Source organism: Euprymna scolopes, chromosome 32 (assembly GCF_053919585.1).
Source record: "Euprymna scolopes isolate OS-2025 chromosome 32, ASM5391958v1, whole genome shotgun sequence".
NCBI lineage: Eukaryota > Metazoa > Mollusca > Cephalopoda > Sepiida > Sepiolidae > Euprymna > Euprymna scolopes.
Genome location: NC_136513.1, coordinates 26,971,081 through 26,985,000, shown reverse-complemented (window position 1 = coordinate 26,985,000; position 13,920 = coordinate 26,971,081).

Genomic DNA, 13,920 nt, shown 5'->3' with positions numbered 1-13,920 from the left:
TAAAATGTTTATTTTAATTTATTTTAAACATACCTGTTCCTCTTGGTCTCCTTTTTTGTGTTCTATTTTCACCGTAAACAAGGCACAACGCAACTTTGATGTAGGGGATTACTATCTGATCGACAAATTTAACTTTTGCTATGTAAGGGGTTGAGCAGCAAGATGTATCCTGACATTATAGTTGAACTTCTGCATGTCAATACAGTAGGGGGAGAAGAAACCCGGAAGAGCTTCCCAAAGTCTAGCAGTTCTGGGGGGAAAATATTAGAGTAGAATGTGTTCATAACTCTATGGACCTCTACTGGGTAGTGATGTTATGTGTCGGGTTTCTCGAAAGGGGGAAGAAAGGGTGTAGTTTGTCGGAGCATCCGCAATTAAAATACTTTTAAAACAGGCAGAGGAAATACAGTATTTCGTCGATAAGACAGTGGTTGAAACCTCGATGACAGTCCAATACCTATAAGTTAGTGACTTTCTTTTGAACTCTCTCCAGGAAAGAGAGACTAGTAGCCGATGCACCTGTCTTATTTCACAGTTTTTAAATAAAATGAAACCCTCGATCCACCTCAAACCGAGACGGTGAAACCGGTCAGCTTACTTTTTATTTTGCATTTATCTCTTCTCTTCTCTTCTCTTCTATCTTCTATCTATTCTATCTATATAAATAAAATGAACTCATTTTTTCCCGTGGGATTTTGACCTTAATAGGATTAAAAATCAAGATATTTCATGCAAATACATTATGCACAAACGGCAGAACAATATCTGAGGTTTGTTATAGGCTTATTAGTTCTCAAATTCCTCGATAATCTTAGATTTCTATACTTTTTCTGCTGAGAAGTCACGGTCAAAATCGGTTAAGATCAATGGAAGTGGTAAAATATTTTCTCTCTTAAAAATTCCTCCTACCCCTGCCACCACTTAACGCCGTTTGGAGATCGTTCACAAGGAACAGTTGAGAAGAGAACACCGGTTTGGCTTCGTACTTCTATCATGTTAAGTTATTTAAAATCACTAAACTAAGCTGCAGTGCTCTGTGGCGTAGTGGTTAGGTTGCAGGACAATTCACATGATATTTTCACGTTCGCGCCGACCTACCATAGTGTTTTTTTTTGTTTTTTTTTCCTAAACAACTGGAATGGACTTTTCTTAGTGGCCGAACTGTTAACGTTGCAGATGTTTTTTTTTTTTTCACACTTTATTTTCCTACTTTTACTCATGACCCCGGGCTCATGACCCCGGGTTTGATCCTTCCTTCCTACCTACCTACCATAACATTTTTTAAAACTCCCCCCCCCGTCCCGGAAACAAACACTCGGGCAACGCCGGGCACCCCCGCTAGTCTTCTATCTATATAAATAAAATGAACTCATTTTTTCCCGTGGGATTTTGACCTTAATAGGATTAAAAATCAAGATATTTCATGCAAATACATTATGCACAAACGGCAGAACAATATCTGAGGTTTGTTATAGGCTTATTAGTTCTCAAATTCCTCGATAATCTTAGATTTCTATACTTTTTCTGCTGAGAAGTCACGGTCAAAATCGGTTAAGATCAATGGAAGTGGTAAAATATTTTCTCTCTTAAAAATTCCTCCTACCCCTGCCACCACTTAACGCCGTTTGGAGATCGTTCACAAGGAACAGTTGAGAAGAGAACACCGGTTTGGCTTCGTACTTCTATCATGTTAAGTTATTTAAAATCACTAAACTAAGCTGCAGTGCTCTGTGGCGTAGTGGTTAGGTTGCAGGACAATTCACATGATATTTTCACGTTCGCGCCGACCTACCATAGTGTTTTTTTTTTGTTTTTTTTTTCCTAAACAACTGGAATGGACTTTTCTTAGTGGCCGAACTGTTAACGTTGCAGATGTTTTTTTTTTTTTTTTCACACTTTATTTTCCTACTTTTACTCATGACCCCGGGCTCATGACCCCGGGTTTGATCCTTCCTTCCTACCTACCTACCATAACATTTTTTAAAACTCCCCCCCGTCCCGGAAACAAACACTCGGGCAACGCCGGGCACCCCCGCTAGTCTTCTATATAAATAAAATGAACTCATTTTTTCCCGTGGGATTTTGACCTTAATAGGATTAAAAATCAAGATATTTCATGCAAATACATTATGCACAAACGGCAGAACAATATCTGAGGTTTGTTATAGGCTTATTAGTTCTCAAATTCCTCGATAATCTTAGATTTCTATACTTTTTCTGCTGAGAAGTCACGGTCAAAATCGGTTAAGATCAATGGAAGTGGTAAAATATTTTCTCTCTTAAAAATTCCTCCTACCCCTGCCACCACTTAACGCCGTTTGGAGATCGTTCACAAGGAACAGTTGAGAAGAGAACACCGGTTTGGCTTCGTACTTCTATCATGTTAAGTTATTTAAAATCACTAAACTAAGCTGCAGTGCTCTGTGGCGTAGTGGTTAGGTTGCAGGACAATTCACATGATATTTTCACGTTCGCGCCGACCTACCATAGTGTTTTTTTTTTGTTTTTTTTTTCCTAAACAACTGGAATGGACTTTTCTTAGTGGCCGAACTGTTAACGTTGCAGATGTTTTTTTTTTTTTTTTCACACTTTATTTTCCTACTTTTACTCATGACCCCGGGCTCATGACCCCGGGTTTGATCCTTCCTTCCTACCTACCTACCATAACATTTTTTAAAACTCCCCCCCCGTCCCGGAAACAAACACTCGGGCAACGCCGGGCACCCCCGCTAGTCTTCTATATAAAAACTTGAAGGTTCGAGCACTGTGCGACGGGAGGGTGTGAATTTAATACACACTCTAGGAGAAATATTTACGGCATTGATTCGTAGCCGAATGGTGACAGCTGCCGACTGTCAATGCGACGGTTGCAGGTTCAATCCACGGCTGGGTAAACGCGTTTGTCCAGCCGCACTGATGAGTTGTGATATAACGAAACAGCACTGTATGTGGATTACAATATATATACATATATATATATATATATATATATATGTATATATATATACTCGTGTGTGTGTGTAAGACAGTAAGCGTGCATGTGTGGGGGGATCACAGAGACATCTTTACATTAATAGATAATTATCCATTCACATAATCACGCCTGCATTAACAATTGTTCATCATTATCAGTTAAAATGTGTAACTCTATTTTAGATCGCAGAAAATATACCAAAAATGTAGAAATGAGAATTAATTATGAACACAAATAAGTTAAATAATAAAAAAAACGGTAAATTCTTAATATTGAATAACTACTTTATTTTTATGTTACTATGATCAAATATGTTACACGTTTATAGGAGATTAATAAATTAGAAATCTCTGATATTTTCTGTTTGCAATACGCCCAAAAGCGTACAGGTGTAAAAGTCAAACACATGTTTGAAACATGGTGTTCCCGAAACATAAAAACATCTCACTTGGCTTCTTGGCGCAAGTTATAAACAATACATATAACGCACCCACACCCACACATACACACACATACACACACACACACGTACACACACACACACATATATATATATATATATATATATATATATATATATATATACGGGTGTGTGTGTGTGCGTATGCGTAAGTGTGTAAGGGAGTAAGCGTATATATACAGGGTGTCTGGCTACATTATGGAGTCAGAATTTGTGGAAGCATCCTGTAGATTATGTAGCCAAACTTTGTGGGTACGCTGTATATATATATATACACGAGTGTTTGTGTGTGTACATATATAACCTTCAATCTCCTTTAACAGAAACATTCATTTATTATTTATATTATATATACATACACACATATATGTGTGCATGTGTGTGTATATAAATATAAGTATATATATATATGTATCTTTATATATACACATACATACACATATGTGTGTGTATATATATATATATATATATATATACATTTTTACAAATATTGTAATTCTCTTTGCGACAAAAATTGTTTATAAGGGAATTCGATGAACTCGATATCAGCCTTTTAATCAATTTGTTCAATATTGTAACCCTCACAAGAGTCAACATGAAATAATCGATTTTGATTAGCCCAAAATATTTAAAGTTATATGCATGGCTAATATTCTCTGATGAATCCAATGTAAATAGGAATCGCATTTTGTAAGTTCGTTTATAACTATATAATTATATGACAAAATTTTTAGTTATATTATGTCTGTTTAGCAGATAACTTCTGTTAATACCCTGAAAGTAGCTGTTTAATTCGGCTATTTTTTCAACAGTCTCTCTCACGGATATTAATTTTTTGAAGCTATTGCATTTCAGTTTTTTGAAAACTGCATGACAGCAATAACCTGCTAATTATAATATAAGAGGAATTACTTCCTTGCATTGATTAACATCATCTTCTGTTACATCTATGTTAAATTTATAAACATGTAACTCTTGCTCCTTTTTTATTTCATCGCAGTTAGTTTCTTTAATATTTTCAATTCAATATTTCGATAATTAATTAGTAAGCCCAATTTTAAAACTGACAACATTCCGAATTTTTGTTTCACATTCATACACCTGACATATCGATATATTACACTGATCTTCACTAAGTTGTCGATACTAGCCAAACCTTATCTCAAGGTTATTTGTCTGAAACTTTCCTGGTAATATATACACCATATTTATACAATATTTAGTAAATTTATACAATATTTAGTAAATTTATACAATATTTAGTAAATTTATACAATATTTAGTAAATTCTAAAATTGCGTAAGTAGTATGGTGCAAAGCAATATATGTTTCCTTCGTTAACTTACCAGTTCGTCCAGGAATGTTATTCCAAGTTTCTAACCAGTCACAGAACACATTTAGGAAACTATAATTATCACTATTTAATGTAAGTGGATTAACATGTTTATTACGAAGTCGACAAACTTTATATGATGTTTTCCATTAATATTGCTCACCAAATATAAAATATTTGAATGTATTCTGCGATTTCTACATAATTTGGCAAGCATTCCTGTCTTCATAATGTTAGAAAATCTTGAGTAGTATATTCGTTAAAATTTTTCAAAACCAAATTAACATTTAGCCTTTCAAAAGTAGTCGGAGAAATAGCTTTTGAAGTCAACTTATATGGCATGAAGTTTATGTAAACATGAAAATGGAGCACTTTGAATGTAATCTAATTCATTATTTCCATTATAACAAAACTTTGGAAACATCATACAATTACGTTAATCTTTTTGGTCAAGCGAAATATTTGTAATGCATTTTAATATATGCTCTGAGTCGAATAAGAAGAAAAGAGGGCAAGCCGTTCTAACTGGATAGGTATATACAATTGAAAGCTTTGATGGGCTATAAAAGAAAGGTATAGCTTTTTTATTGCATTATTGTCTGTTATAACAGATAATACCTTAAAACCTATATCTTCTTAGCCGATTATTACACGTTTAATTATGTCAAATAAGTTCTCAGCTAGAAAACATTTAGTTGGCATAACATGCACAACATCCTTATATTGTGAAAATACACTGCTAAGCATAAAATCAAATGCACTTTTTGCAGGTTCATTGCTGTTGTTAGCTAAGCCAACAATATTACCACCTTTATAATCCAGATAAGGTTTGAGATGTATTTCATCAACAAGTAAAGAGACTGTGATGTCATTCTGCATTAGTAACTTGAACTTACTTTTAATATACACTAGCAAGGGGTACCCGGGTTGCCCGGGTGTTTGGAGGTTGTGTGGAAACTCCGGGGGGATAACAAAGTAAGTATGAGGATCGAACCCGAACCCTTGAGGCAAAGTTGTAAATAAAAGTGTGAAAAAAAAAGTGCGACAGTAACCATTGCCCCACCGCGAAATGCTAACGGAAACACGCTTGAATTTATTTCATTACTTGGATTTGAGAGGTGCCCGTTTTAATGAGTTAATGAGGTCAAGTTTGACTGCGGGATAGTATTTTCCCAAGATGTTATAGGAAAAAGACTAACCCACATGCGGCGAGCGACGAATGTTGAATATTTATCTTCCCGAAATCGAGCAAATTATAATAGACAGGGGAGCTTCGTTGTTAACTCTGAGATATTACGATTTATATGTGATATAAAAGTTTTACAAAGTTGTGAACCGACCGACCGCTTTTCTAAAAAAAGCCTTTTGTAGACATGCAGAAAAAGCGAACACACATACATACATACATACATACATTTTCACTTTTATATTCATAGATGAGAAAAGTGTTATCGCGTTGTTCAATGACAGGGTCCATATAGGTTGATTAAGTTAATATTCGAATGGTTGAATAGCATGGTAAAATTACATTGTTAGTGTCTCCTAACAATCTGTACCCTCTAGGGGAGCAGTTATAAAATAAGGAAGAAAATACCATCATCTCTCTGGAATAATCAATCTTATTCATTGTCATTATGTTAATTTGTTTATATATGAACTTAATGACATTAAAATATTTAAATGATTCATCTTGCACTAATAGCAAAAATAATAAGATTAATTTAAATAAAGAACTTATATTAAAAGTTTTCATTTCCTGTTCTTTGATGCCAATGTTTCTCATCTTTTCCATTAAAATCTGCAGAATATTGTCCTCTGTTATATGTTTAGGAATTCTATACTCCTCAATAGCACTCATTTCCACGTAACTACAGAATACTCTAACGGCCAAGTCCGGTTCAATCACCATAGACATTTTTGTTTTGGGGCATTTTATATGGCATATGATGATGGTATTGTCTTGCCTAATAGAAGCCCAATAATTTTTATTTATAAACGTTATTTTTTTTTCTAAATCATCCAAATTATGGAAAGTTTTACGTTTCCGTTACTCTAACTCGTCAGCAACACTTTCACATAATGCACGCCTTAGAGCAGAATTTTCTAAACGCATTTTCTTTGCGTTAGGAGACTCTCTAAAAGTGGTTGATGACGATAAATAGGAGGGGCAGTTTAGTAATATTCGAGGAATAGCACCCTCCTTAAGATAGGGCTTTTAATTTAACACTAATTGTCTTTCCAGTCCTTTCATCAAATGCTGATGCCTCTCGCTGTATGTATTCAGGTTGAAAATTAAGTTCACATACATAAAGAAACAATATAAGAGAAAATCGTACCATGTTTGACTTAATAAAAGAGAATGAAATGACAAAAAACGATAAAATAAAAAAAGGTAAATGTGCAGAATTAGTCCAGCCTCGAAAAATCCTTTTAAATTACCACTTTCACAGGTGTTCGGGGGTGCTGAACATGAAAATAACGTTTAAAATTACAACAAACTATTAGTTTCAAAGATATAAAGAGATGTTAGTTAAAAAAGGGGAGGATAATTTAACGTAAAACGACCACCAACTTTATGGCCATTTTTTTTACATGGGAAACGAGCAACTTTTTTTAAATTAAATTTTCGTCTCAAACAATGCAAAGTGCCTATTTGATGTAGGAAGGAACACAACTAAACGTAAAATGAGCACCTACAGTTGACCCGCTCTTTCCGACAAAAATTATATTTACACTTTTTGAAAGGGGTGCTCATTTTACCTTAACCTGTGTTCATTGTACGTTGACTCCCAACCCCCAACATAAAGGTGGCCATACTCATTTTTCTTCGGTTTTATAAGTTGAAAAGAAAGCGCCATAAAAACAAAACAAAAACGATGGCCATAAAGTGGGTGCTGATTTTACGTTAAATTTTTATAGAATAGTGATTCCCCATTTTTTAAAACCAACGTTTCTTCATATCTTGGAAACTACTCGTTTGACGTAATTTTAAACGTTATTTTCGTTTACAGAGAAACTAGCAGTATCAGAATTTTGGGGAAATTTTTGACAACCCTAACACAAAACTGCAGATAACATATACAAACTCGTAATTTCTCTGTTTAAAGCGGGTTATTTATTTTCTTTATGGAATATACTTCCAAAACAAACTATTAAAATTGTTTAAAAAATAATAGAAATATATATTTTTTTTATTACCGGCATATTGTAAAAAAATTTTTAAATTAAAAAAATAATATTTCTAATATTTTTTAAAACAATTTATATAGTTTATTTTGGCAGTGTATTCCCCAAAATGCTGACACGACAGGGCCACGACATTTATCACAAATACTTATTAATAAGCTTTTGGGATAACAAAAACGGTCATGAACTCAAAAAAATGTAATCTATTTCACGCTGATATAAATATTGCACAGTAAAATAGTTTAACTTAAAAAATAAATTATTTTTCTTATTTAGTATTATTTAAACAAGGAATTCCGTATTTACGATATCGCTCTGATTAAATTCTGAGGTGAAAGTACATAATATTTTCAACATACTCCCTATTTTAAATAAGATTCTATATAATAATTTATTATTTCAGCACATAACTTTAATGACATGTAAAATTCATTTTTATATATATACTTTCATTTTTATTTTAAAATACGTTCTAAAAATATAAAAAAATAAAAATAAAAAAGCGCGTTTTTTTTAAATATCTCCAACATTTTAACACTTACTCTGCTATATTTAGATGGAGTAATATCCTATATTTTTATTGCATTAATCCACTGGTAAATTGTTTCCTTTGTTGGTTTTTCTTTTTTTGGGGGGGAGAAAACACAGTAACCTTTGGTCCATTTTCGTCGTTACCTCGGCATTTTTGAACTATAGATCTCGACCGCATGTTTTAATTTATTAAACCCTTCAAAACTTTAAACGAACTCCCGTTTACTCATAAGACACGTGACAAAATTTCAACATACCTATGTTTATGACAGCACCAGACTAAATTATAGTTGTCGCTAGGCCATCATATTACGGTAGCCACGGTTTAAGGGGTGCAATACAGACGAGTTCGAGCGTTTTCAAAGGACTGCTCGATAGGCCTCGAAAAAAAATTGAAAAAATCGTCCTTATAAGTCTGGCCACATTTCGGGTTATCCAATAAATGATGTCCAAATTATTGTGGGCGGGGTTAAGGATAAAAAGTTATGTTTTAGTTGTAAATAAATCATTCCCATGTTCATTATTAATTTATTCCCCATATTTTCTTTTTTAAAAATAGTTTCGAAATGCCCTCGTTGGCCCCTAAAAAGGATGGCGAAAGCACTCTACGGTTAAAAATAATTCTTTTTCGCGCTATATATATATATATATATATATATATATATATATATATATATATATATATATATATATATATATATAGCGGGAATATATATATATATATATATATATATAATGTATATGTATATATATATAATGTATATGTATATATATAATGTATATGTATATATATTTATAATGTATATGTATATATATATATATAATGTATATGTATATATATAATGTACATGTATATATGCATATATATATGTATATATATGTATATATATGTATATATATATATGTATATATATGCATATATATGTATACATACGTATATATATGTATATATAGATGTATATATATATGTATATATATGTATATATATGTATATGTATATGTATATATATGTATATATATATGTGTATGTGTATATATATGTATATATATGTGTATATATGTATATATGTATATATATGTATATGTATATGTATATATATGTATATATATGTGTATATGTATATATATGTGTATATATGTACATATATATGTATATATATATGTGTATATGTATATATATATGTATATATATATATGTGTATATGTATATATATATGTATATATGTGTATATGTATGTATATATATGTGTATATGTATATATATTTATATATATGTATATATATGTATATATATATATATGTATATAGGTATATATATACGTATATATATATATGTATATATATATATGTATATATATATATGTATATATGTATTAAGTAATGTGATTTATAATTTAAAATTTAAAAATCAAATTTTAATTAAATTAAAAATCCGTTTCATAAGAAGAAACAAAAACAAAATCAATTATCTGTACGATCGTTTCGGAAAACAATGTTTTTTTATCGTGGTATACATCAAGTTATGTAGAATAATTATATATATTTTTTTGGTAAGCAAGGTCTCCTCATCAGCAAATTTTGGAGGGTTTTTATTGAATTTAAAAGACACCATGAATAAACCTAGCATTAAAAGTAAGGCAGATGAATCTGAAAAATTGAAATAAAAGGTTTGAATTTAAAATTTATAAGAAAATTAATATGGGTTAGAGATAGAAATAAGTAGAGAAAAATATATATTTTTTTAATTTACATAATAAATTTGCTTTAAAAATATATAGAGATATTTACCTTTTAATTTTTCTTTTTTTGAAATCAGGAACTGTGGTTAAAATAGTCATATAGATGTTTGCTATAGCTTTTTATCTTATTGAATGATGAATTTTAAAAAGGGGGGACCCTCGTGCAATAAATTGTTTCCGTTAGCGTATTTTTGATTTAAAGACGCTACGGTTTCTATATAGAGAATATTATTATTACATGTTTTAAGGGGAGATAATTGTCATGTTTTCTTTACTTTATTTATTATTTATTTGACGGATGTAAGGGAGGTAATTAGTCTTACTGAATTGATTTAAAAAATAATAATAATTGTAATCTATTTTCACTAATAAGTAATTTTTAATGATTTAAGATGGGTTATATTTATTAAATTTAAACCAACGTTTATGACTACATGTCATAAGCTCCTGTCTTGAATTTAATAGTTTGGTTGTACTTTTTATATCTTCATATTTTACAATTTTAAGGATCTCTTTTGTACATAGTGCACAAAATTTATCTCCTGGTTTATATGATTTGCAAGTTTCAATTATTTGCCATTTAAAGTTGAAAGAAATATTGCTGTTTTTTAGTTGCCAAATATAGTTGGATAGAGTAGTTTGGTTTGACAGAGAGTTATTTTTAAAAGAATATTTGTGCGTTGAAATTATATGTTTTATTAGGCCAGCTGTGGAACCAAAATATATTAGCTCTTGCTTGTTGTGAGTATTTTCCGTTAGGTCTGTTGTGGGATTATTATATGGTGGGTTGATTAGTAATTGATCGGTAGATTGGTTTAAGTTGGTGTTATTATTTAATCTGGTAGTTGGTTGTTAATAGGTTCATGTAGATTTGGATTTTTTTGATAATGTGCAGCTATAGATAACATTTTTAATTTTACTTGAGCCTTGTAGGGGACATTTATTTTTTCTTCTACAGTTACAGTCCGATGTATTTTGTATAGTTGTATGTTGTAGCTTATTAATTTTCCTCTTATTAGAGCTAATTATTTTCTGATGAAGGTTAGGCATGGTGGAGTAAGAGACTTTTATTGTGTTCTTATTGAAAATTTTATTATATCTATGGGGGCTTTAAAGTTCGTATCTAATATTTTAAAAAATTGTCTGACTATGTTTGTTTCTAGGTTTTTGGAATATGGGGGGTTGAACCATAGGATCTCCTTGTGTCTATTCTTTACGTTTACGGGTTTGGTTTGCTGTTTATTTGTATTATTATCTAATATTTGTGGATTAGTTTTATCTTTTTTTTTGTCTCTTGGTTATTTTTCTTTACTCGTATACGGGAAGACATTGCCATATTATGTGTTATTACGCTCTTAATAGGTTTATTTTCAATGCAGTTTATGTTTCTATCATTTTTATTTATGAATTTAATTTGTGAATTATATCCAGAGTTTTTAAGGGCCTCATTATAATATTTTTCATTTTTGGTAAATATGGATTTAGTAGAAGACTGTCTAGAAATTCTTAAAGCGATATTTGGAACTATTGAGTTTAATATTGATTTAGGGTGGTTTGATTGATTTTGGACATATAGTAGTGATTGGTTAGGTTTATGATAAAGTTCAAAGGTAGAATTCTCAAGATTTAAGGTTATGTCTAAAAAATTAACAAGTTTTTTATTAGGGTCGATTTTTATACTAAGTCTATACTTTTTAAAAAAAATATGTAGAGCTTTAATTGCTTTTTCATAATTTTATTAGTAGAATTCGTTATGAAAAGTGCATCATCTCTATATAGCCCTCCTTCAAGTTTGAATTGTTTATGGAGTATACAATGTATTTCATTTAAAAGGAAAAAGCCAACTAGATCAGTGACCTTAGTCGAGTCTGTCAATCCCATTAAAATGTTGAAGTGGTTAGGGGTATTTTTACTGGCCCAATATTTATTATCAAATGTTATTAAAGACTCTCTAGCTATAAGTATTAGTTCAATTTCGTCTTGAGTTATATTAGTTAATTTTCGTGCCATTAATAGAGATTTATTAAGTAGGATAGGTGATATAGATTGGTAATATTATTCAATGTCAAAAGAAAGAAATTTAATGTTATTTTTATTTTGAATGTTAGAAAACCAGTCGATTACTTGGTTGGAAGATTGCCATAGTGGGTATTTTATTATGGATTTAATTTTGGGGATAATTCTATCTAATATGTTTTTACTAACCAGTCCTATATCTGATTTCGAGGGGCAAATGAGTCTAATAGTAGGGTTAATATTAAAGCTGTGTTTGTGGTCTTTTAAAGTAAATCTCGGGGTACCTGGTACTGTTATTTCTGTGTATTTATCTATTTTAAGTTTAGTTAAAATGTTTTTTGCATCATTATTTATTTTATTTAGTGCTGATTTATTTGTAGTTTTATAATTTTTATTAAGTTCTTTATATATTAGATTTTTATATTGTATATAGTCCATTATATAGAAATTTCCAGTTTTATCTGCCGATACTATGAGTTTATTTTGGTGGCTTATAGAAATAGATTTTGAAAATTTATTTATTTTTTTAAGTGGTAAATGTATATATGTATATATTTATACGTATATATATATGTGTATATATATGTGTATATATGTATATATATATATGTATATATGTATATATATGTATATGTATATATATATATATATGTATATATTTTTATATATATATATGTATATATGTATATATATACATGTATATATATGCATGTATATATGCATGTATGTATATATGCATGCATATATGTATATATATATATATATATATGCATATATATGAAGTGAATAGTATCAGTAAGTAAAGAAATGCCTTTTAGAAAGCTTTTATTAACTGTAAAATACACGTACGCTCTTGAAAGGATCGAGCGGGAAAATGAAACAGAGGGCGCTTTTATTATGAATGTCAATCCCAAGGGGGATACCTCTTAACAACAAATTAAATCATAACATTTTCCCCGTCCTAAAGTATTCAAGTAAGGGGTAATTAATTAGAGACAATTTTTTTTTTTTTTTTTTTTTTTTACAATCACATAAGAATCATTTTATTTACAAATAACATATGAACCCAAACTGCAGTTTTTTCAGTATTTAGTCACAAAATCCTTATATTTACTAGGGAATTGTCGAACTCGGGACGACCTCCGCACAGATTGGCAGGAATGCTGATTTTCAGTATTATTTTTTAGTGAAATCTGATTTTCTTCAAGGTCAGACGATTGATTTTTGTCTTCCTCATGACCAATGTTTTCATTAGTAGAAGGTTCAAATAAAGTCTCTGAAGTAGTAGGATTATTATTAGAGTTTTCTTCATTTGATGAGTTTGGAGCTAAGTCTCGAACGTTGACAGTTGTTTCAGTACCAGAAGGTAGTTGAACATAAGCGTAGTGGGGGCTGACATCTATTAGGGTGGCAGGCGTTACAGGAGGGGCATGTTTACTTGTTTTAGTGTGGCTTCTAATATATATTGGGCCTGGTTTAACCCAAGAAGGAATTGAAATTCCGGAAGCAGATTTACGACTATATTTAAATAGTCTATCATGGGGAGTCATATTAGTGGCAGTACAAAGTAATGATCTAATTGAATGAAGTGCGTCCGGTAGTATGTCTTCCCAATAAGGTAGTTTCATTTGATTAGAATGTAATGTTGTTTGAATGGCCTTCCATAAGGTACCGTTGAGTT